The sequence below is a fragment of the Myotis nattereri genome, assembly GCF_964212035.1.
Source record: "Myotis nattereri genome assembly, chromosome: 5".
NCBI lineage: Eukaryota > Metazoa > Chordata > Mammalia > Chiroptera > Vespertilionidae > Myotis > Myotis nattereri.
This window is the reverse complement of record NC_138080.1, coordinates 106,628,822-106,651,180: the sequence shown is the minus strand read 5'-3', so window position 1 is coordinate 106,651,180 and position 22,359 is coordinate 106,628,822.

Genomic DNA, 22,359 nt, shown 5'->3' with positions numbered 1-22,359 from the left:
ACCGCCACGCAGGCCTTTCTGAGCTGTCAGGTCAGCGTGTGGCCCCTTCCGTCCACACCAGGTAGACTTGCTGTAGGTCCAAGTCAGAGAAGATGGCGGCTTGAACCAGGGGCTGGAAGTTCTGGGATCCTAGTACATTTCAGGAGAAGCCATCGGGTTTTCTGACAGATGGGCTATGGGGTGTGAAAGGCAGTGGGAAGTCAGGGATGACCCCCACGTTCTCGCTGAGCTGGTGGGAGGAGGGAGTGGCCGCACTGGGGCCGGGAAGGCCGGGTGGAACAGTGTTTGAAGGGATGATCTGAGTTAGGGTTAGATGACTGAGCTTGTCTATTAGGTGATCGAGTGGAGGTGCTGAGTAGGGGCTTAGAAACACCAGGCTGGAGTCAGCAGCGTGCTCTGAATGTGAACTTTGGAGTCGAAAGACAGACATTTCAGCCCTGAGTCCACGGGAGAGCTCCAGGGAGGGGGTGTTGAGTGAGAAGCAGCTGACCAAGGACTGAGCCCTGAGGCCCAGGCACATGGAGGGGGAGGAAAGGGATCCTTAGAGCAAAGGAGGCTCCATTTGCATGCTAACGCCTGTTTTTCTCCCAACTTCCTGCAAATTGGACTGAATGTGCTAAATACATAATGAATCTGCTGCTTTCAGTACTTATCGATTTCCTCTTTGATTACATGTAATTTGCTGAACTGATTTGGCTCTGTGACTTGAAAGGCATTTGGGAGAGATCTCTAATTTGTCACTCAACTCAGCCTGGGCTTTAAGTGAATGCGGAATGATGCATTAAAGAAGGTTTCAGGGTCGTGGTCCAGATTAGCCTCCCCCGATGGCACCACACTCGATGCAGCTGATACTTTACTGAGTTCCAATTACATGCCAGCCCCCTGTGAGCTGCTGGGGCTTCACGGATGAGTGGGAGAGCATTTCTGACCTTGCTGTGCTCAGCCCAATGGGGGCGGGTGGTCTTGGGCAGGTCACCCATTCCTCAGAGCCTCGTCCTTCCGCCCTGAAGTAGTCCAAGAAATGCCTCCTTTTGAGAGCGGCACAGGAAGCGGATGAGCTCACGCGCGGTCCCTGGCATGTAATAACTACTCCATAAAAAGCAACAGTTACAGTGTTCCCTTCATTCCATGGCAACATTGATTGTAGGTGAATCATTGACTTAATCAGGTTCTAGAAAGGAAAATAAAATGCCTATATCAATTGTAGGAAATACCCTGATTTCAGAAATTGTAGAATGTGTGTGTGGGGAGCGGGGGAGAAGGGGTGGGGAAGAGGTGTCTTTGAATTGAGCAAATGGACATCAATGATGAAGATGATGGTGATGACATGATATGGTGATGATTGGGGGCTGGTGGTCAGAGAGTGAGACACAGACTTAGAATCCACAGAACTGCACATAAGCCTTGGTTTTGGCACCTGCCCGCTGCCCGGCGCTGAGATGTGTAAACCATTAAAGGGCTTGAGAAGCTGCAGCCTCCTTTCCTTGCCCTCTGTGGGTCTCAGTTCCCTCCGGACTCTCCTGTCCTACGAAGTCAGCCTCATGATGTCTGCCTTCCCTACATGTGTTTATATTCACCTGCTTTTCTACCGCTGTAAAAAGAAACTGTGTTTGAAGACTTGGGAGAGTCCTCATCAGGAGGAAATAAACCATCCACTTCTCACCCCACCCCTGAAGAGAGCTCGGTACCCCTTCACGGGAGTCCCTTCCACCGTCTTTTTCTGTGCGGATGGTTTTGTTGCTGTCGCAGTTGTAATCATTCTGCAATTTCACTTCCGTGCCCTGTTTTCCTCCTGGTTATTACCGGCTCTTGCTAAATAGGATTTTAATGACGGTGATATATTTCCCTGTGAGCCTGGAATTGGCTTACTTGATTATTTTCTATTTCTGAACAATAAGTAGTTTCCTAGTTTTCACCAGTGTGGCTCACACTCAGGGGTGAAAGATTTCCTGCGCAAACGTATTTCCTGCCTCTGACAACAGCACGAGGAAACAATCTTGGATGGAGAAATATTGGGATGAGAGCTGGCACATGTTTTTGGTTCTTGGTCACCAATATGTTTTTCAAAATAATTTAAACACTGTGATCTTGGAGGTATCGAAAGGCCTGTTTGAAATGCTTGGTGTGTACACAAATGCGTGTGCACAGACACACACGTGTGCACATCTTCGGCACTGGCCCTGAGTCTCCCCGAGGACTAGGAAGAGTAGGTCTGTGTAACGGGGGACATGGCCCTTCAAAACCCTGTCTCCCCAGCTCAGCGTTAAAAAGAACCCAAAGAGGCTGATGTAGGAGCATATTGGCAATCAAGGTGCCACTTACCTTCCTGATTCTGGCTCAGACACTGAATACGGGCTTTCACTTTAGTTATTTTTTAACATATATTTTTATTGATTTTAGAGAGGAAGGGAGAGGAAGAGATAGAAACGTCAATGATGAGAGAAAATCATTACCCAGCTGCCTCCTGCACGCCCCACACTGGGGATGGAGCGCACAACCCGGGCATGTGCCCGACTGGGAATGGAACCGTGACCTCCTGGTTCATAGGGCCACACTCACCCGCTGAACCACACCGGCTGGGCATGGGCTTTCACTTTAGGACTTCCCCTTAAATAAGTTCCAGCCCACAAGCCCCAAGACTTCCTCCCTCCCTCTCTGCACAGACAAGCCCCTGGGCCATATCCGTGGGCCTTACATGACTGTGTCCCTCCATGTTTCTCGTCCAGCAAACTCTCCGCAAGGCCCCCTGCAGTTACTCTGACCAGCGACATTTGCTCCCCAAACACCCTCACCGTCTGCAGGAAAGCCCCTGGGACGTGAGAGTGAACAGTAGACGTTCTCATATTTTTAAAAACTTTTCTTGGTGAAAAAATACACATGGAGAGAAAAGTGCATGCAATACATTACACAGCTTGATGAATTGTTCCAAAACGAGCATCCTGTAACCACCATGCACATCAACAAATGAAAAGTGCCCGGTGCCCCCGAAGCCTCCTACGTGCCCCTTTCGATGAATCCCCTGTCCATCCTGCCAGAGGGCACCGTGGTTCGGAGCCGTGTGCCGATCACTCCATTTTTCTTAGTACGGAGACCTTGGTGCACATCCCTGAACACTCTAGTTTAGTCGGCCCAGCTTTGAATTTTCTGTAATAGAATCAAAAGTATGTATCCTCTTGCATCTGATTTCTTTAGCTAAAATATGTTATTATGTAACATTTTTTGTTGCTGAATGTTGTTCAATTTTATGAATGTTCCATAATTTATATAATCATTCTAACAGAGGTCTTCAAACTACAGCCATGGGCCAACTGCAACCCAATGCCTGTTGTCATAAATAAAGTTTTATTAGAACACAGCCTTGGCCATTCATGTACGTGGTTTCTATGTATATTTTTACTTTCAGGCAACCTTGGGGAGTTGTAGCAGAGAGCATATGGCCTGCAAAGCCCAAATATTTGCCGTCTGGCCTTTTGCAGAAGTGTGCTGACCTGTCCCTTCTACAGTTGCTGGACAGTTAGGTTGTTATCCAGTTTGGGGTTATGGCAATGATTCTGTGTACCTATCAATACCTTTCTCCTGGTATGTAGGCACCCCCTATTTGGGGGGGGGAATATCCTTAAGGGTAGAATTGTTGGTTCCCATGACTACATATCTTCACGGTTTTTAAATGATGCCAAACGATTCTCTTGATTGCACCAATTTGTTCTTCTCCCCCGTGTATAAGGTCTCCTGCCGCCTCACCTCTTCTGAACACTTCTGTGGTCAGACCTTCTAGTTGTTGCCAAGCTGATAGGTGTGAATCGTGTCTTGCTTTAATCACACTTCCCCTGTCACTGGTGAAGTCGGGTGTTTTGTCAGTCATGTTTCCTCTGCTGTGACTCTTTGCTCACTTTGCCCATTTTCATTTGGTTATTTGCTTTTACCTCCTTGAGTTATAGGAATTCTTTCTAGTGATCTGTTTATGAGTCCCTTCTGTTTGTCATGTGCATTGCAAGCACCTTCTCTTTTGACTAATCATCTCGCTTTGTTGTTGGTCATTTTTATTCAGAAGTTTAACATTTTAAGCACATCAATGCCTTTCTCTTGTGGTTTGTGCTTTTTAAAAACTCTCATTCAAAAATGTTTTTCCTATCCTGATGTTGAAGCGTTCCCTATAACTTCTTCTAAAATATTTTCCTGTAGGGTTGTTATTTAGTGTCTTCATCCTTTCCAGTGATGGCGAACCTTTTGAGCTCGGCGTGTCAGCAATTTGAAAAACCCTAACTTGACTCTGGTGCCGTGTCACATATAGAAATTTTTTGATCTTTGCAACCATAGTAAAACAAAGACTTATATTTTTGATATTTATTTTATATATTTAAATGCCATTTAACAAAGAAAAATCAACCAAAAAAAATGAGTTCGCGTGTCACCTCTGACACGCTTGTCATAGGCTCGCCATCACTGCAGACAGTTCTGTGAAGAGGAGCTCTCTGTGCCCGGTTTAGACGAGGAAAACGGTCCAGAGAGGTTTGAGATCTGCCCACCGTGGCCCAGTGGGTGCACGGAGTCAGAACTAGGCCTGCCGGCCGCACCCCAGGGCACGGCTTTTGGAGTCCTCCCAAGGCCACAAGTCCTTTCGCCTCCGCCTACGGAGACAGGGCAGTCGGCGCCATTCCAGACTCCAGCAGGAGGAAGGAGAGGCTCTGACAGGGGGTGGGTTCAGGTGACTTGCCCAGGGTCACTCAGCTGAACAGCAGGCCGCCTGGACACCAGCCCAGGCCAGCTTCCTGCCCTGCAGGCTGTTTCGGCGCCAGCCAGATGCGTCCTGGCTCAGAGCTTCCTGGGCTCTGCTGCACACAGGTGGCCGCCTTCCAAAAGGTCCTGTTTCACTCCCAGAAGTGGGGGCCCTGCCTCCCTCCTGTTTCAGGCAAGAGCCCTCAGCAAGGTGTGGGACGTGCTCCCAGGAAGCTGAACTACTGCTGCTCCCCACATCCCTGGCAGGATCCATGTTTGAGTGGGACATGGGCCCTGCGGGCTGTGACCCTGGGCCTGGCTTGCAGTGGTTTGGGTGGGACACAGAAGTGAAGCAGATGTGTTTACCGCCCGGGACACCTCCCTCCTCGGGCCGGGACTCGCGGTGCAATACCAAGTCCACAAGAAGCTGGGCCTTTGATTATGGGGGCTAAGTCCAAAACTCCCTATGGGTGCATTATTCCAGTACTCGCTCAAACCACACAATGTCCCTCCTACCTGCCCCCCCCACACACACACACACACACAGGAAAGGAAAGTACTGTGTGGGCTGCCCGTGCATCATCTCACCAAGTTCCCGCCCTGGGCCTGGGAGTCCCATTCCACAGATTAGGAAACAGAGGCTCAGGGCAAGTGAGGCGGCTTTCCAACAAGGGCACCCCGGTGAGTGGCCGGCGCCCGATGACTCTTTATTCATTTGCACATACTATTGAGACCCCGCTCCCTGCCAAGCACCGTGCTGGCTCCCTGTTCTCAAGGAGCTCAGGCTCTAGAGGTGGAGAGAGGATGAGGCAAGTCAACAGGCAGGGAAGAGGTGAGTGGGTGCCAGCAAGGAGGTGGACAGGGCAAGGAGTCCACTTCGCACAGGCTGGTCAGGGGGCCTCTCGAGGAGCTGACCGGGGAGCTGAGGCCTGAATGAGGAGGGTCCGGCTACGTGGACATGTGCGGGAACAGAAATCTTGGCAGAGAGAACAACAAGCAAAAGGCCCCAAGGTCGGAACAAGCCCGGGGGCTGGAGGAACAGAGAGAGGGCCAGTGTGCCTGGCCACGGTAAGGATGGGGAGGGGGAGGGGGGAGGTCTGAGCAGGCTGGGCGGTCACACAGGGGAGGCCAGTGTGCCTGACCACGGTAAGGATGGGGAGGGGGAGGGGTGAGGTCTGAGCAGGCTGGGCGGTCACACAGGGGAGGCCAGTGTGCCTGGCCACGGTAAGGATGGGGAGGGGGAGGGGGGAGGTCTGAGCAGGCTGGGCGGTCACACAGGGCCCTGAGGCACAGGGGGCCACATCTGACCCCAAGCGCCATGGGAAGCTGCTGGGCTGCTTGAGCTGGGGAGGGCATGAGGTGATTTGCATTTTGAAAGGAGCACTCCTGGACTGGGGGCGGGGGGGGGCGGGGGGCACGGGGCAAGGAGTAGTGAAGCTAGTCCAGGGCCCTGGCTTCAGGTCAGGGGCGACAGCTGGGACTCTGGGGGCAGTGGAGATGGAGGGGGAGCCGGGCTGAGCAGAGCGAGGGTGCTCCCATTCCTCACAGGGTTCTTTTTTCCTGCCGTGATGTTTAGTCTAGTCACAAGATTGATTTTCAGTAAATTCATAAGATTGTGCAACTATCATCGCAAATTCCAGACACTTTCCATCCTTCCCAAAAGAAACTCTATTGGCAGTCACTCCCTCTCTTCTCCTTCCCTCCCCTCTGGTACCGCCGATATCCAGGGATCCGCCTATTCCGGACATTTCATAGAGATGAGGGCAGGTAGCATATGGCCTGTGTGTCTGGCTTCCTCCACTGAGCACCCTCTTTTCAGTTCACCATGTTGCAGCATAAATCAGAGCTCCATCTCTTCTCACTGCCCAGGGCTCTCCCCGTGGATGGACAGACCCATTCTGCTTCCCTCTTCACCAGCGGATGGACATTTGGATGGCTGCCACTCCTTGGCAATTATGAATAAGGTCGCTGTGAGCGTTCGTGTTCACAGTTTCGTGTGGACATATGTCTTCCATCCTCCCGAGGATGTGCAGGGAGTGGAACTGCTGGGTCACGTGGCGTCTCTATATTTAACTGTGGAGACACAGCCAGCTTGTTTCCATGGCAGCTGCACGGTTTACGCTCCCGCCAGCACTGGGCGAGGTCCCAGCTCCCACGCCCTCACAGCCGCACCCATTGTTCATCTTTCTCGTCCTGCCGTCCTGGTGGTGTGAAGTGGGACCTCGCTGTGGTTTGGGTTTGCTTTCCTCTGATGACTAATGGTGTTGCACACCCTTCCATGTGTTTATTGGCCACTTGTGTGTCTTCTTTGCAGAAATGTCTATTCCAGTCCTTTGCCAATTTCTTAATAGGGTTATTTATATTTTTCATTATTGAGTTGTACGGGTTCCTGGTCTAGTCTAGTTGCAAGCCCCTTTGCTAGGACTTGCGAGCACTTTCTCCCCGTCTGTGCGTTGTCCTTTTACTTTCTAGCACCCTTCGAAGCACAGAAGTTCACATTTTTTGTGAAATCCAGTTTATCTGTTTTTGTTGGTGGTGCCTGTGTCTTTGTCTAGGATCATTGCCTAATGTCCAAGATCACCAAGATGTGCCCCTCTGTTTTGTCCTAAGACTTTTACGGTTTTGACACTTAGATTTAGGTCTTTGATCCATTTTGAGTTAATGTTTGTATTTGGCGTGAGGCAGGGGTCCAACCTCATTCCGTTCCATATGGATATCCAGTTGTCCCAGCGCAATCTGCTGGAAAGACCGTGTTTCCCTGTGTCCCAGGGTCCCCCAGGGGACCTGATGAAAAGCCAGAGGGGAAACGCACACGGAAGGAGGTTTCCCTGCGACAGCTCATCTCACGAAGCTTCACCTCGTCCTGGGCCCTCCACCTCGCTCTCAGTTCCTGGAGAGAGCACAGTGGACTAAAGAAATGGGCTCATGCCTGGCCTGTGTGGCGCAGTGGTTGAGCATTGACCCAGGAACCAAGAGATCACCCATTCGATTCCCGGTCAGGGCACATGCCTGGGTTGCGACTCAATCCCCAGCATGGAGTGTAGAGGAGGCAGCCAATTGATGATGTTCCTCTCTCATTGATGTTTCTCTCTATATATCCCTCTCCCTTCCTCTCTCTCTAATAAAATCAATAAAAACATATTTTTTTTAAAAAAGAAATGGACTCAGAATTCCATGGGAGGTTCTAAAATGCCTCAGGATCCCAGAATGAGATCCCCAGAGACTGGGACAGGCCGATCTGCTGAGTCCAACAGCCTCACTTTCCTGGCGGGAAGCACAGGAGCCCAGAGAGAGGTAACTGGCCCAAGGTCACAGCCAGGTGGCTGTAGCTGGGCCCAGGCAACCTAAGCACAGCCACAGCCAGCCTCCCTGCAGACCCAGTGTCCCCAGGACACGGCTACCTCTGAGGGTTCTGGAGGAATAAGCTGCTGCTTTGACATTTGCTCAGCAGGAACTGGAATGATTAAAAGGAATTGCAGCATGAGAAACAATTATGGATTTTAAAAATGCAAATGTTGAAACCCTCTCTTCCTCTGGAAAGAGTCAAAGCTGCTCTTACTCCCAGGGCTTCCTGCAACCCCTCACCCCCTCAGTCCTCCGCAGGCTGGTGCTGCTGGGCCAGCGTCAACATTCCCGGGCCGGGGGGGGGGGGGTACTGGTGGGTGGGGTCAAAGGTTCCTAGAAGAGAGGGTTTAGGAGGGGGCCTTAAAGGACAGGCTGCTCTTGTGGAGAGGATGTAGGGGCAGGGAGAGAAAAGCCGATGGATGGAGAGAGCAGCAAGGGGGAGGCAGAAATGCTTCTTCCTAGCCTGAGACTCGGTTTCCTCTTCTGTAAAACGGGTGTGTCCATTGAGATGCTTTTGGGTGCAACTAACAAACACCCAACAAAAGCGGCCCCAACATGAGTTTATAACCTCCTCACTTGACAGGCAGTCTCACCAGCTCTGCTTGTCAGGACTTCCAGCGGCCGTTCGGGACCCCTTTTCTTCTCCTCACGGCTGGGAGGTGGCAGTCACGGGTCTCCAGTCAGCAGGGAGGGCAGACCACAGTCTAGAAAGCAAGCGCCTGCATGGGCAAGGCATGGAGCAAGTGCCATGGAAACGGACAGGGCGCAGTGACGGAGAGAAACAGGGCTCCGCTTGCATGGGGTGTCGGAGGCGATGCCTCTGAGGGCTCACGTTTAGACCAAGCCCTGAGGTCAGAGAAGAAGCCAGACGGGAGGACGGCTGACGGAAGAGCGATCCAGACACTTCAAACAGCACACGCAGGGGCCCCGGTCCAGGGGAGCTCCGCTTCCCACCTGCTCCGCTGGTGATGACTGAGGTGGAGCCACTGGGCCCATCATGGACAACAGACAGCCAAGAGCCTGAAGCCTGGGGCAAGGTGCCCAGCTCTAGCTCCGTCACCCAGGTCCGCTGGCATTAACTTCCAAGTGACAACAACGAAGACTTTTCAGGTACAATAAGCAGCCCCGGTGAGAGCGAGGAACCTCTGGGAATAGGGCCTCACGGGGACACGTTCCCTCGTCACCTCGCTTCTGCTTCCGTCCTCCTCGCTTCTACTCTTCTCCAAACAGAAACAAGAGAGATGTTACAAACATGGCAACGACATAATCATCCCTTTGCTCAGGGACCTCTGACGGCTTCTCGTTGTTCTAGCGCCAAACCCAGAGCCCTTCCCACGACTTAAAACCCTATGCCACCCGGCTCCTTGCTTTCTCCGAGCCTATCTCTTACCATCCCCCAAGCCACCCAATTCCAGCCCTTCTGCGCACTTGCTGTTCCTGGAATCGCCAAGGAACTCCTGCCTCAGGGCCTTTTCACATGCTCTTCCCTCTGCCTGGAATGCTGTTCCCCACATGGCTCACTCCTCACTTCCCCCAGGTCTCTGCTCCAGTGTCACCTCCTCAGAGTCACTGTCACCATGCCCTGCTCGTCACGGACTTGTCCATATATCAGCTTTGCCAGAGCAGACACTCTGTCATGTGCCCGCGTTCCCAGGGCCCAGACAGGGCCTGGCATGTGGCAGGCTCTCAATGGGGATTGGTCACACGAGTAAGTGAAGCATACAGCTATTTCACATCCCAACTTACCATTTCTGACTGTGGTGACCCTGTTCCCAGTGACTTCAGGAGAGGGGAGTGGTGAGGAGAGAAGGCGACCCTCAGGGGTCCCACGGGAATGCGGCAGAAGTCTCAGAAAATTGGCAGGAGAGCGGGCTGGGCTGGAGTGGGGGTGGGGGGTCGGAGCCATCAGCTCGGCCATGGTAACACAAATCATGGAACCTGCCCCTGGGAGGGGGTGAGGGTGAGAAGAAACGGGTCCCGTCCTGTGTGGATTGGGGGACCAAGAGGAGTGAGGAGAGACACCGAGACAGGGCTCTGAGAGGGAGGAGGAGGGGGGCTACGGGGGGCCGTGGCCAGTGGCAGGTGGCACAGGGACTCGAGGAAGAGGAGGCCTGAGCAACGGTACTGTTTCAGGAACAGCGAGAAAAAGAGACCCGGAAAATACATTTTTAAAGTCCTTTATTGTTTTAGTTGTCCTTGGGCAAGTAGACTGGCATTTCAAAAATAACCACAAGGTTGAGAACTAAAAGCAGACAGTTATTCCCAGTGCAGAGAGAGCTGCTTATAGTCAGAGCAATGGAGCTTGGCATCTTTTCACAGGGTCCCAGACTGGGGGCTCACCAGGTACATTGGTCCAAGGGGTGGGGAGCGGTGTGCTGTGTTCTTTAAAAACACGGTGTGTTTCTTTTCTTCACTAGAGCTTAAACATTGGGAGAGTCCACATGAAAATGCAATTTCAAGTTTCTTTGTAAAACCTGAATCTTTGGAATCTCTGGCCCCTCACTCCACGAGGCACCATCACTTAACTGCCCTCTTTAGTTTTGGATGTTTGGTGAAGCAAACAATTTCTTAAAACCCTTTTATTATGAGAAATATCAAACATACTAAGCAGTGGGGATGAGATTAATATAGGAACACCCCTTGGTCATCCCCCAGCTTCGACAGGTAACGTTCTGCCCGTCTTGTTTCTTCAGCTATATCCCCGAACTTTTTGGGGAGAGGGTGAGCTGAAATATCTCAAGTCAAAGTCAAGACATCCTGTGATTCTACCCATAAACACGACAGTGTGACTAAGGAGGAAAACTAAAAAAACCATAACCACATGCCATTGTGCAGTCAACACAATTAATGATAACTCCTCAACATCATCTAATACCCGAAGTATGTTCAGACGCCCCCTTACTGCATTCGGTTGACGTGCCCTAAATTTATTTTCATCTGTATGAGTTCCTACTCCCGCTCCTTTCTGTTTTTTTTTTTTTTTCCATTTGTTGAGAACACTGGGTCCTTTTTCCCGTGGAATTTGCATATTCTGGACTGAACTGGTGAATTCCTCCTGCTGTGTTTCCCGTGCTCCTCTATCCCCGCGCTTCTCCTAACCCATTCGGACTGGAGACTGGGTTGGATTAAACTGCATTTGGTTCTTCCTTTGCAAGGGTTCCTCAGTGGGAGTGCTGTGTCCTCCCATTGCCTGCTGTCAGGAGGCCCGTACGGCTGATATTCCACTTGTGCAGAGCGAGTTCTGAGGGTGTCCGCAGCTCTCGCCTTCATGAAGTTCACCATCAGACCCCTGATGATGCTTGTCTAGATGAGGCATTTTCAGCCGGGGTGCTGGTGTCCCCGTGGAGGCAGCCCTTGGTTCTCGGAGGGGATAGGAAGTCTTATTCTTCCAAGGTACACCGATCTTACTCCATAGCTACAGGCATAGAGCATAAACAGATATGTAGTAGTCTGTGGTATTACCATTTCCTGGCATGGGGCATGGGGTAAGGGAGGAAAAGAAGTCTAAACTGCCTCCTAGCGGGTGTGGATAATGAGAAGCAGGTTAAGATGGGGGTGTTCATTCCTTAGGGGTTGCAGATTGGTAATTTTCTCATGTGATTATTCTCTGATGGTGATTCTTCTACAAAGAAGACTTTTTCCTTACCAGCTCTTTGGTTTTCCTGAAATCCAATCTATACAGGGGAGGCAAGATAAATGTTTGAATCTTAGCCCATATCAGGTCTCAGCACCAGGAGACTTTTCCCCTCTTGTGTCATTTTGAAGTTACAGATTTCATGTACTCTGTGTGATTTTTCGGCCTATTTCAGTAGACATTCTTCTTGATACTCAAATGAGGCTTGCTCTGGCCAATCAGGGCCCTCCAAACAGGCTCCTGTGTCCATTGGCATGCTCCCAACAGTCTGAGAGAGCCTTGCTCTCAGCCATGGCAGGTGTCCCGGGTTCATCTCTTGACGGTTCTGGTCCTAGACCTCACACACCCATTTCTCTGAGGAGCACTGGTTCCTTTCACAGGGAGATGGTACTTAGAGACCACAGTTTGAGTGCGAAGGGTGCCACTTGGTTGTCAATGTTTCCAGTTGTTCTCCGTGGACAGAAGTGGGAAAAATACTTTTAGAAAGTGAAAAAAAAATGAGTTCAAGCTATTTCCAACTCAATGAAAAACCACAGCATTTATATTGGACAGCTTCTAGATATATTTTTTCTCTTATGCTAATTATCTTGGTTTCTAATGAAATTAATAGAATTATTTAGTTTATTCTACTATATACATGTATAAGATAATTATACACACATACTTGATTTAGCATAACAATACTGATCTTTTTATTAAATATTTGACTACTGAACACAGTTTAAAACATCTTTCTGTTTCATTATTTTTAAAAAGTAATTTGAAATCATTCCTCTGTGTCTAGTTTTGCCACTAATTTTCTGCGTAGCTAGTTTTTTCCCTGCTCGGTTTTTCTTTTAGGGATTTTATTTTTTTGCTTTGATTTTTTAAAAAATTATATAAAACGTCTACAGGGTTACAAAATAAAAACTATAAAACACAGTGGGTTATCGTTCATTTATTCCGTTGCTTTTCTAATTCTGTTTTTATGTTCTTCTTGTTAGCCTTATTTTTTTTTTAGATTTCTAGCTAATTTGTAATATTAGATTATAGTTTTATTCTGCTTAGAGTTATATATTTCTAATGTGCTATTGTTTTTATAGATATATTACCCTGATAATAACGATCTTGTTTTTTATGATTTCTTTACCACAGTCTTTTACTATTTACTCATATTTAAGTGAGACGGGTTTCCCCGTACTTTTCAGAGGAAGTTCTTCTTGTTAAAGATTATTTTCAAAAACAGGGCAAATTATGACTCTCTTGCCAAGATCATATGAACACATTAAAAAGTGTATTCTGTTCATTAATCAGGAGCCAGGCAGATGTTATAAAGGGAAGAGTCAGAATAGCGCAAGTTCCTGTGGAGGAGAGGAGTGTTGAAATGAATTGCAGACGAAGGAGAGAGAGAGAGAGAGAGAGAGAGAGAGAGAGAGAGAGAGAGAGAGAGGTTGGGGAACCTCCATGAGTCAGGACGGACTGTGCTCAAGAAAACACAATATGGCCAAACCGCAGGACGCGCGTTGTCCCAGCCCACGTTGCCAGACCATTTTCAGTGATTCGCCACTGACCTCCCTTCTGTTGTTCTCCCTTTAAACACCTCAGTCACCGTGGTCTCAGCCCCATTTGGGCTGTTTACCCGCGTCTCTCTGCCCTGCTGCCCTAGTCTGCTTCTACTTAAGTTTGTCTTGCTGCCTTCAACGAGTGTCGGCTGCTGTTCCTCTCCATCCCTTCAGTTCTGGGGTTCTCTCTCCTTTGCTTCCACAAAGTACTTAAAATATAATCAATCTTTCAGTCCAGCCAGGGCTGCAGGGCTCTCGTCGCCTTCCCCACAGGTGCCTGCACCGTCCTACCTGGACCCATGCACTCCTGCCTGGTCATTCTCCACCCTGCTCTCAGCATCTCTGATGTTGCCTATTCCCTGGGCATCCTGGAGAGCCCCCAGCCCAGCCCCCCAGGTCCCAGCCCCCTGCGCCCCTTGCACTCACTTGCCAATTGGCGCTGGTGTGGGCCCCTCCCAGTTCTGGGCTTGGACACCTTCTCAAAGTGGTTAACCAGAGGCCTCTGTAGTTCCCAGTCCCTCCACCTGCTCCTACGCAGCTGCATGCGACCCAGGTGACCTGGCCCCGGCAGTGGCTTCACACCAGCCTCCTGGGTCCTGGGACACGCGTGCGCCTAGCGTTGTGAACTATTCTGTGACTTCTTTTGCTGTTCTGCTTATTCTGCACATGTTTGTAAGGGGATTTGGGAGATCAAGAAATGGCCCTGTCTCTGCCGGCTTTGGGTCCTTTTACATGGACAGGTGAGGCCCACAGCTCCAGGTCCCCCCCCCCCCCCCTTCCCAGGGCGGACTCCCTCTCTCACTCATGGCTCCTGGAGGTCTATTTCCGCCTGGTCTGAATCTGATACTCAGCCTCTGTTCAGCATATATATCACATCTATCTGCTCACATTTGTCTTTATATTTGTAGTTTTTCCTCTTTATAATATCTAAGAAGTTGTTCCCCCCACTTTTTTTGTATCTCTGTATATTGTTTTCTTTGTACTAAAAAAAAAGTGAGATTCAATTTAATCCCTCCCTCAGGCACTTTCCAGGGACTTTCTTGAACTCTCTAAACCTCCACTTCCATCCTGTGGGATGGAAACAGGATCAGCACGGAGACTTTGAGCGGATTCAGTGCATGGTAGGCCCTCCCTGGGGCCTCTGCACCTCTCCAGCTAGTCCTGAAAGTAAGACTCAGATACAGTGGCAAGTGTGCTGTCTGCACGCAGGGAATAGTTGTTTTTGGTTTGTTTGTTTTTAAGATGGGTATCCAGCATGTTTTAAAATTCCTCTTTAAAGCAATGCTCTCTGTTGGGAAGAGAAAAGAATAAAGAAACCAGGGACTCAGTTGCTCCTCCCTCTGCCCCTGTCAGTCAGGGCTCCCCCTCGGGGTCAGAGCCGCGCAGGAAAAGAAAAAGAGAGAGAGAAAGGCTCTAGCCCACGATTCAAATTAACCCCTTTTAGGACCCTATTTTTCCCCTCGGCTTTCATATCTCCCTGGGCCACACTTTGAGCCTTTTAAAAACTGCCAGCAACGGTTAGGAAGGAGAACAAAAGCATGGGGGACTCTGAAAGGCACAATCAGCCTTTTCTTATGCAAATGCACCCCTTGGCTTCTCCTTCCGGGGAAGGCGGTGAAAGGGGCCTCGGTGCCCGGTGCCCGTGCGGGAGGGCAGGCTGGTCTCTCCAGGCCCCTCCCTGGGAGCCAGGTGACTGCTCTCTGTAGCTGGTTTTCTTTAGAGTGTGAGAGTGTGGTCCATGCTCCAGGGGGGAAGGGGGGGGGGCGGGGGAATAAATTTTGAATTATTGTTCCAGGCTAAGACCTAAACAAACCCCAACCCTCAATCCCCTGGTTTCCTAGAGGTGCCTCTGCTGAGCTCCCGCGTGCAGCACGCACCGCACTCTCCCGTCCCTGCCTCCTCCACCCTCCAACAGCGTCAGGCCACCTGGGCACTGGCTCTGAGGATCTCGCTTTGCAGATGGAGAGCCCAAGCCTTACCCAGTGGAGTCACTCAGCTAGTAAGCGTAGCACAGTGCCCGGCACGTAATACTTGTTCAATAAATGTTAGCAGAGAAAGGGGTTCTTGGGCATGGCGCCCTGGCAGATGAAGGGGGAGGAGGCAGGGAAACCTCAGGCCGTGATGTGATGCAGATCTGACACTTGACCCATGCAGCGTGGAGTTCTTATGCAACAGAGTGTTTCTAGAAGAATGAGCATCGGGCAGGAATGGCCAGGCCCGTATCCCTGCCATGTTCCATCACTGGTGGAGCTTCTGGGAGGAGCATGGTGGACCTCGAGCTGGGTCCCCAGGGCTGAGTCCTGAGGGCTGGGTCCTAGGGCTGGTCCCCAGGGCTGGGTTCCAAGGGCTGGGTCCCCAGGGCTGGGTCCTGAGGGCTGGTCCCCAAGGCTGGAGCAGCAGGAGGCCTGCAGCCAGCCACACGCTGGTAACTACAAGACAAGCTTTCCCAGGGAGTCAGCACTGGCCCCTGGGAATCTCCCTATCAGCTCACCCAGTTGCTGGCCTGGCTCAAGCCTGCAGCCCCCTGAGAAAGAGGCCATTCTTGTGGCCTCTGTCCAGCTTTTGGGAAACCCTGCCCCTCCATGGGACTGGCTTCTCCCAGGGTCCACCTCCATCCCCCCCAGCACAGCCTTTCCCGGGGTCCTGGAGTCTAGAGAGGAGCCCCAGAGAGCTGGGGAGAGGGGAGGGGCTGCTGGGACAGCCAGGGTGACTGACCTTGGGGCTCAGTTCCCTCAGGACAGACCAGGTGAGAAGCAAACCAAGACAGAGTTGGCTTTCATCGCATCCATCATCATCATCATCGAAATTTCACATGCTCGCCCCCTATGGCTTAGCTAGTCTCACTTCTAGAAACCTCTCTTAAAAAGACGATAGCATAAAAGTGTAAAACTGCACACAAGGCTATTCACGACAGCATTTCCTTGTAATAGGGAAAACGTGGAAATAATTAAAATGTCTATCCACAGAGGAATGATAAATAAATTATGGGAATTAATATTTCAGAATTCTGTGAAGCTCTTAACAAGAACGAGGAAGATGTATATATAGCCTTGAAAAATGGCCATGGTTTATTTCTTAAGGAAAAAATGAGATTGTGGTATTCATTTTTATAGACAAAGCCAAACCAAAGGACCTACCAGTGAGCATGTGTGTTTGCGTACATAAGCACCCACAGGGCTGCATGCACACAGCCGAACACACAGCAGTTACGGGACGTGGTGGGTGGTGTGAGGTTGGGACTCGGAGGGGGCAGAGGGAGGGATCACTCTGTGAGCAGGCACAATGTCTGTCGTTAAAATGAAGAGCTTGTCAGGTCGGGGAGGTGGAGGCGGGAAAGCGGGCGGAGTGCGGAGGGGCGCGCACAGAACCCGGAATGCATGGAGGAGGCAGGCGCCCCCAGAACAGGGGATCCAGAACCCGCACCTTTCACATCGGAACTCCGCTCACACAGGAATCCTTCCAGAGCCACGCTCTCCAGAGCTATGAGCCCTGGTCTCGGGGTGTCTGCCCTTGGCATCCAGTGCCCGTCCTGGTTCCTTCTCCGGTGCATCTGAATGTGTCGTGGTTCCCTTGGGACAGAGGCTGGCTCCTCCCCTCCCTCCATGTTTTTTGTCAGAACCTGCTCAGCAGTTCCCGGTTCCTTGTTGTTTTCCCCACGGTCCGGCTTTTGCCTCGCCCAGGGGTGCTGGGAAGCCGGAGCCCCCAGCTTCTCTCGGTGCAGCATCCTCTTCCCCTCATGGGGTTGTCATCACTGGGCTTTGTGATGTGACTCACCCCTGGTGGGAAGAGAAGGTTCTGGTCCCTCCCTGTGCTTCCTGCCCCATCGCACCTGGCACCTGCACGTGGCCGGGGACAGCCGCCAGCGTGGGGCCCCTGTGCCCTGCGTCACTCCCCTCGGCCGGGGAAATGGTTCCCAGCAGCCCCTCCCGCATTCCGCACGGAAGGTATTATTCAGAGTTTGTATCGCGGGGTTGCATACTTTCCTATTTCAATGGAGTTGATGTTTTTGCCTCTATTTTTAGCTTTATTTTAAAAACTGTTCTCTCATGCCATCATCTTTCCTGGAGATTGCCATGATTAACATACATTTTCATCCTCAGCGGGAATAAGAGGGCTGAGCCGGGTCTGATTGCAATTACACGGGCTGAGCCAACGCCCTGCACCCTGAAAACTAGTCGGGCGACTCCTGGGACCTCTGGTGGGTGCCCAGCCCCCGCAGCAGCCACACGCAAGTCGCCTGCCTGTCTCTTTCCCCTTCGCATGTTACTGCGGAGAAATAGAACGTCAGGGGAAGGAGAGTTATGGCTCAGGGCTCCCAATTTACCCTTCTGAGTCTTCACAACAAGGTGGCTTTATGACTCCATTTTACAGACAAGAAAACCGAGGCTCAGAGAGGGCAGCTGGCGTGACTCATGTCACGAAAAGAGCGGGTGGCAGAGGTGGGACTGGACTGCGGTTCCTGCCCTGCCCACGGCCCTCAGAATGAGCCCCGCTTCCAGGTGGAGACGAGGCTCCTTTCCGGGCACTGAAGGGACCTGGTGGTACCTCACGAAAGCTCCCTCCCCTGCACCCGGCACGCTCCAGGGCTGTGAGAGGCCTGCCCTGCCTGCCCAGAGGCCCCGGTGGCCTTCCCGCCCCTGTTCTCCTGCAGTGAGCCATTCCTCCCCACCCTCCAGGCGGGGCTCAGCGCTCATCTTCCTGGGACCCCTGGCCTGTGTCACAGCGCTGAGGGCCCCAAGGTACCGACTGGGACTGGTCGCCCATTGTTCTGTGTTCCAACCCTGCCCCTCCCACTGGGATCCGGGGCCTGGGACCGTCAGCCCCAGTGAACGAGTCCATTTCTGCCTGTCGGACGCCATTCCGGGGCATCTTTCCTGTCTGCCGCAGCTGGCGAGATCCCGTCTTTCTCGTACCTTCCTCCACCCTCTTCCCGACTTGGCTTCGATAATCCAGATGCCACACTGGCCTTGAGCCACCGGCCCTCAGCTCAGAGAAGCGTCCTGTCCGGCGGCGCGATCTTGTAGGTAACGCTGCCCCCTGGCGGCGCCTCTCCGCGCTGCAGCCCTCTCCCTGCCTGTGGCTGCCAAACCGCAGCAGGGAGCTGAGCTGGCCTATGATCCTAGGGGGCCCACAGAGCTGTGGTGTTCCTCAAGGCCTGAATTTAACGTGTGTTTGCTCTAATTTTAAAATGAATACAGTTGCATTCCAGAAAATCCGAGACTCAGAAAACTGTAAAAAAATAAAGATTACTTGTAAACTCGGGGACACCAACCATTAACCATTTTGGTATATATCCTGCTAATTTGTCTTTTATATATATCAATGCATTTATTTATTGGAAAAATGAGATTATCATCTGCAGAGGTTTTTTAAAATAGCATTTAATATGTCCTGAGTTCAGAAGCAGAAGGAAATGTGAAAAATCAGAAAAGCATAAAGGAGAAAATTTAAACATGACATACGATCTCACCATCCAGAGCTGCTGCTTCTCCATTTAGTTTATCTGTGAAAACCAACGGTTACTACCCACCTTCTTTCTTGAAAGGATGATTTCACTGTTGGGTGTCCTGTTGCTGATTTCCTGCTGGCAGTTTCTCTGGGGACACCCTCCGACCTCCCCTTCTTCCACCTTCCCCATGCGTCTCCCTTGGGAGTAGCCAGGCCTTCCGTGAATCTCGGTGTGTTCATCTGTGTGATTAATTCTTTTTTTTTTTTCAAGTTCTCATCAGAGGGGAATACACACACACACACACACACACACACACACACACACACACACATACTAGAGGCCCAGTGCATGAATTTGTGCATGGATGGGGTCCCTCTGAGTGGTTTGCGGGGATCGGGCCCCAGCTTGTGCCCCCAGCCCCACAGCCCCACCTGGCATCCTGCCTTGACCTGGTGCCGCCCCCTCACCTGCTCCACCATCCCGCCTATGGGGCAGTCGGTTGGGGCGGGTCCCCCTGCCTGGCTCCCTCAGCACCTGGGAGCCAGGTGGCAGCCCCGCCCCCTACCGCTGCCGGTTGCCATCTGTGGGGCAATCAGCGGGGCAATCGGGCCCCCACTTTGCACCCGCCTTGGCCTGGCACTGCCTGCTCACCTGCTCCACCATCCTGCCATGGTCCCGCTCTTGTTGGGGCCCATCAGGGCCAGCAGTGCCTACACTGCAGCCCACTGCCAGTACCACGTCGCCAACACCCATGTTCCACACTGCCCCCTGGTGGTCAGCACACGTCATAGCGAGTAGTTGAACTCCTGATCAAGGGGACAATTTGCATATTAGGCTTTTATTATATAGGACTAGAGGCCCGGTGCACAAAAATTTGTGCACTCAGGGGGGAGGGGGGTCCCTCAACCCGGCCTGTGCCCTCTCGCAGTCTGGGACCCCTCGGGAGATAACGACCTGCTGGCTTAGGCCTGCTCCTGGGTGGCAGAGGGCAGGCCCAATCCCTAGGTGCAGCCCCTGGTCGGGCTCAGAGCAGGGCCGATTGGGGAGTTGGGGCGCCGCCCCCTGTCATACACAGAGCAGGGTGATCGGGAGGTTGTGATTCCACCCTCAGTCACGCTCAGGGTAGGGCCGATTGGGGGGTTGGGGACCATCCCCTGTCACACTCAAGGCAGGGTCGATGGGGAGGTTGCGGCGCCACCCCCTGTCATGCACAGAGCAGGGCCAATCAGGGGGTTGGGGCACTGTCCCTTGTCACTCACAGAGCAGGGCCCATCAGGGGGTTGGGGCTCTGTACTCTGTCACGCACAGAGCAGGGCCAATCGGGGTTGGGGCGCAGCCCCCTGTCAAACACAGAGCAGGGCCGATCAGGGGGTTTGGGCGCTGCCCCATCATGCTGATCCCGGTGCCAGGAGGCCTCGCGGCTCCGCTGATCCCGGTGCTGGGAGGCATATTACCCTTTTACTATATAGGGTAGAGGCCTGGTGCATGGGTGGGTGCCAGCTGGTTTGCCCTGAAGGGTGTCCTGGATCAGGGTGGGGGTCCCCACTGGGGTGCCTGGCCAGCCTGGGTGAGGGGATGATGGCTGTTTGCAGCTGGTCACACATCCTTCAGGGTGGGGGTCCCCACTGGGGTGCCTGGCCAGCCTGGGTGAGGGGATGATGGCTGTTTGCAGCTGGTCACACACGCTTCAGGGTGGGGGTCCCCACTGGGGTGCCTGGCCAGCCTGGGTGAGGGGATGATGGCTGTTTGCAGTTGGTCACACATCCTTCAGGGTGGGGGTCCCCACTGGGGTGTCTGGCCAGCCTGGGTGAGGGGATGATGGCTGTTTGCAGCTGGTCACACACCCTTCAGGGTGGGGGTCCCCACTGGGGTGCCTGGCCAGTCTGGGTGAGGGGCTGAGGGCTGTTTTCAGGCTGGGGGTGACTGAAGCTCCCAACCGCTCCTTCTTTTCTTTTTTTTTTCTTTTTTATTCTGGGCCAGCTTTAGCTTTTAGGCTTGGCTCCAGCTCTTAGGCCTCCGTTGCTGAAAGTAGGTTTCTGGCTTTTGCTTACAATGTTGCGATCCTGCTGGCTGAAGCCCAGCAGGTTTCTGGGGTTTTGTTTAGCTTCTATGTTTGTTACATAGTTGCTTGCAGCTCAGAGGCCTGCAGAGGCAGGCGGGGAACGTTGGAGTCCTCCGTCACTGAAGCAAGCAAGCCTCATGTTAGTTTCAAGCTGCCTGGCTGCCGGCCGCCATCTTGGCTGGCAGTTAATTTGCATATTGCCCTGATTAGCCAATGGGAAGGATAGCGGTCGTATGCCAATTACCATGTTTCTCTTTTATTAGATAGGATGTGTGTGTGTGTGTATGTATATGTATATATATGTATATGTATATGTATACCAATATGTATATTGGTATATATATATTTTCCATACTCACCTTGACCGGGGGTTGAACCATGGGATTCATTCTTAGACGTGGCAATGCCTAAAAGGGTGTGTGTGCTTTTGTTTGATAAGTATGGCCAAACTGCCTTGTAGAAGGATAACAGCAATCTGCACGCCCACCCGCAGCCCCAGAGGCCAGTTTCCCCGTAGACTCACCAGCAGTGTTGTCCCACTTTGGCCTCTGAGACCCCACATGGGCTGAGTGTGCACAGGGTGAGTGCTGTCCCGTTAACACCTGCGGATTCTCACAATTGCCCAGAGGGGAGTAGTGTTACCTTCATTTTACAGACGAGGAAACAGGTCTGGAGAGCTTAGCCTGACTCAGTTCATGGAGCTGAACTGAACCCAACTCCAGCACCCACCCCCACCTCCCCCCTGGCGGTTCTCAATCGCAGATGTGTCAGAGCCACTTGCAGAGCCTGAAAGCTGGCTGGGCCCCACCCTCAGAGTTCTGACTCAGCTGGTGTGGAAAGGGCCGGAGACCCTGCATTCCTAGGCCTGGGGGTGCTGTCGCTGCTGGTCTGGGATCACGCGTTGAAAGCCATTGCTCCTAACGACTATCTAACAGGGACCCTCCTAGGCCTCACTGACCTAACTTTAACTTTGAACTCTGTGTGACCCACTAACCTTTCCTGTGTGTGTGTGTGACAGAATTGACCTCTCATAGTCCTTGGACTGTCCAAGTTAGGTCACAGCAGCAACACGCCACTTTGCATCATGAAATGATCTACCAGAGCTGGTTGTAGTTATTCCTGCTGCTGGAGGGGCTGGGAGTCCAGTGGGAAGCCCTGGGGCTGGACAGGTGTGGACCCCGATGGTGGCCGGGCCACCGTGCAGCCCACTCACCTGAGCTCAGTGCCTTCTCTCTCCGAGGGGGGATGTCATGGGCTCTCTGCCCCAGACGCCTCGTGGCAGCGGGTCTCAGGAGCAGAGGGCTGGCTCCGGGCAGTGGCTGTGACTGGCTGCTCACAGCCATCGCCCCTGAGACTCCCAGGGGTCACACTCACTGCCAGCTCTGTTCCCAGAAAAGCCCCTGATTCCGTGGTCCTTCCACATCCTAGCGATGACCCTTCCGTGGCACAAAACTGACTTTGTCCGCGTTGGGACATTGGAAATTAAGGACACTTGTTCCAATTCCAAGAAAGAGCCCAGGGTGAACCAGTGACCACGGGGACCGGGGCTGCTGCCAGCTGCTCTCTGTGCTGGGGGCACGGCAGGGGCAAGCAGAGGCCTGTGCCCTCGCCG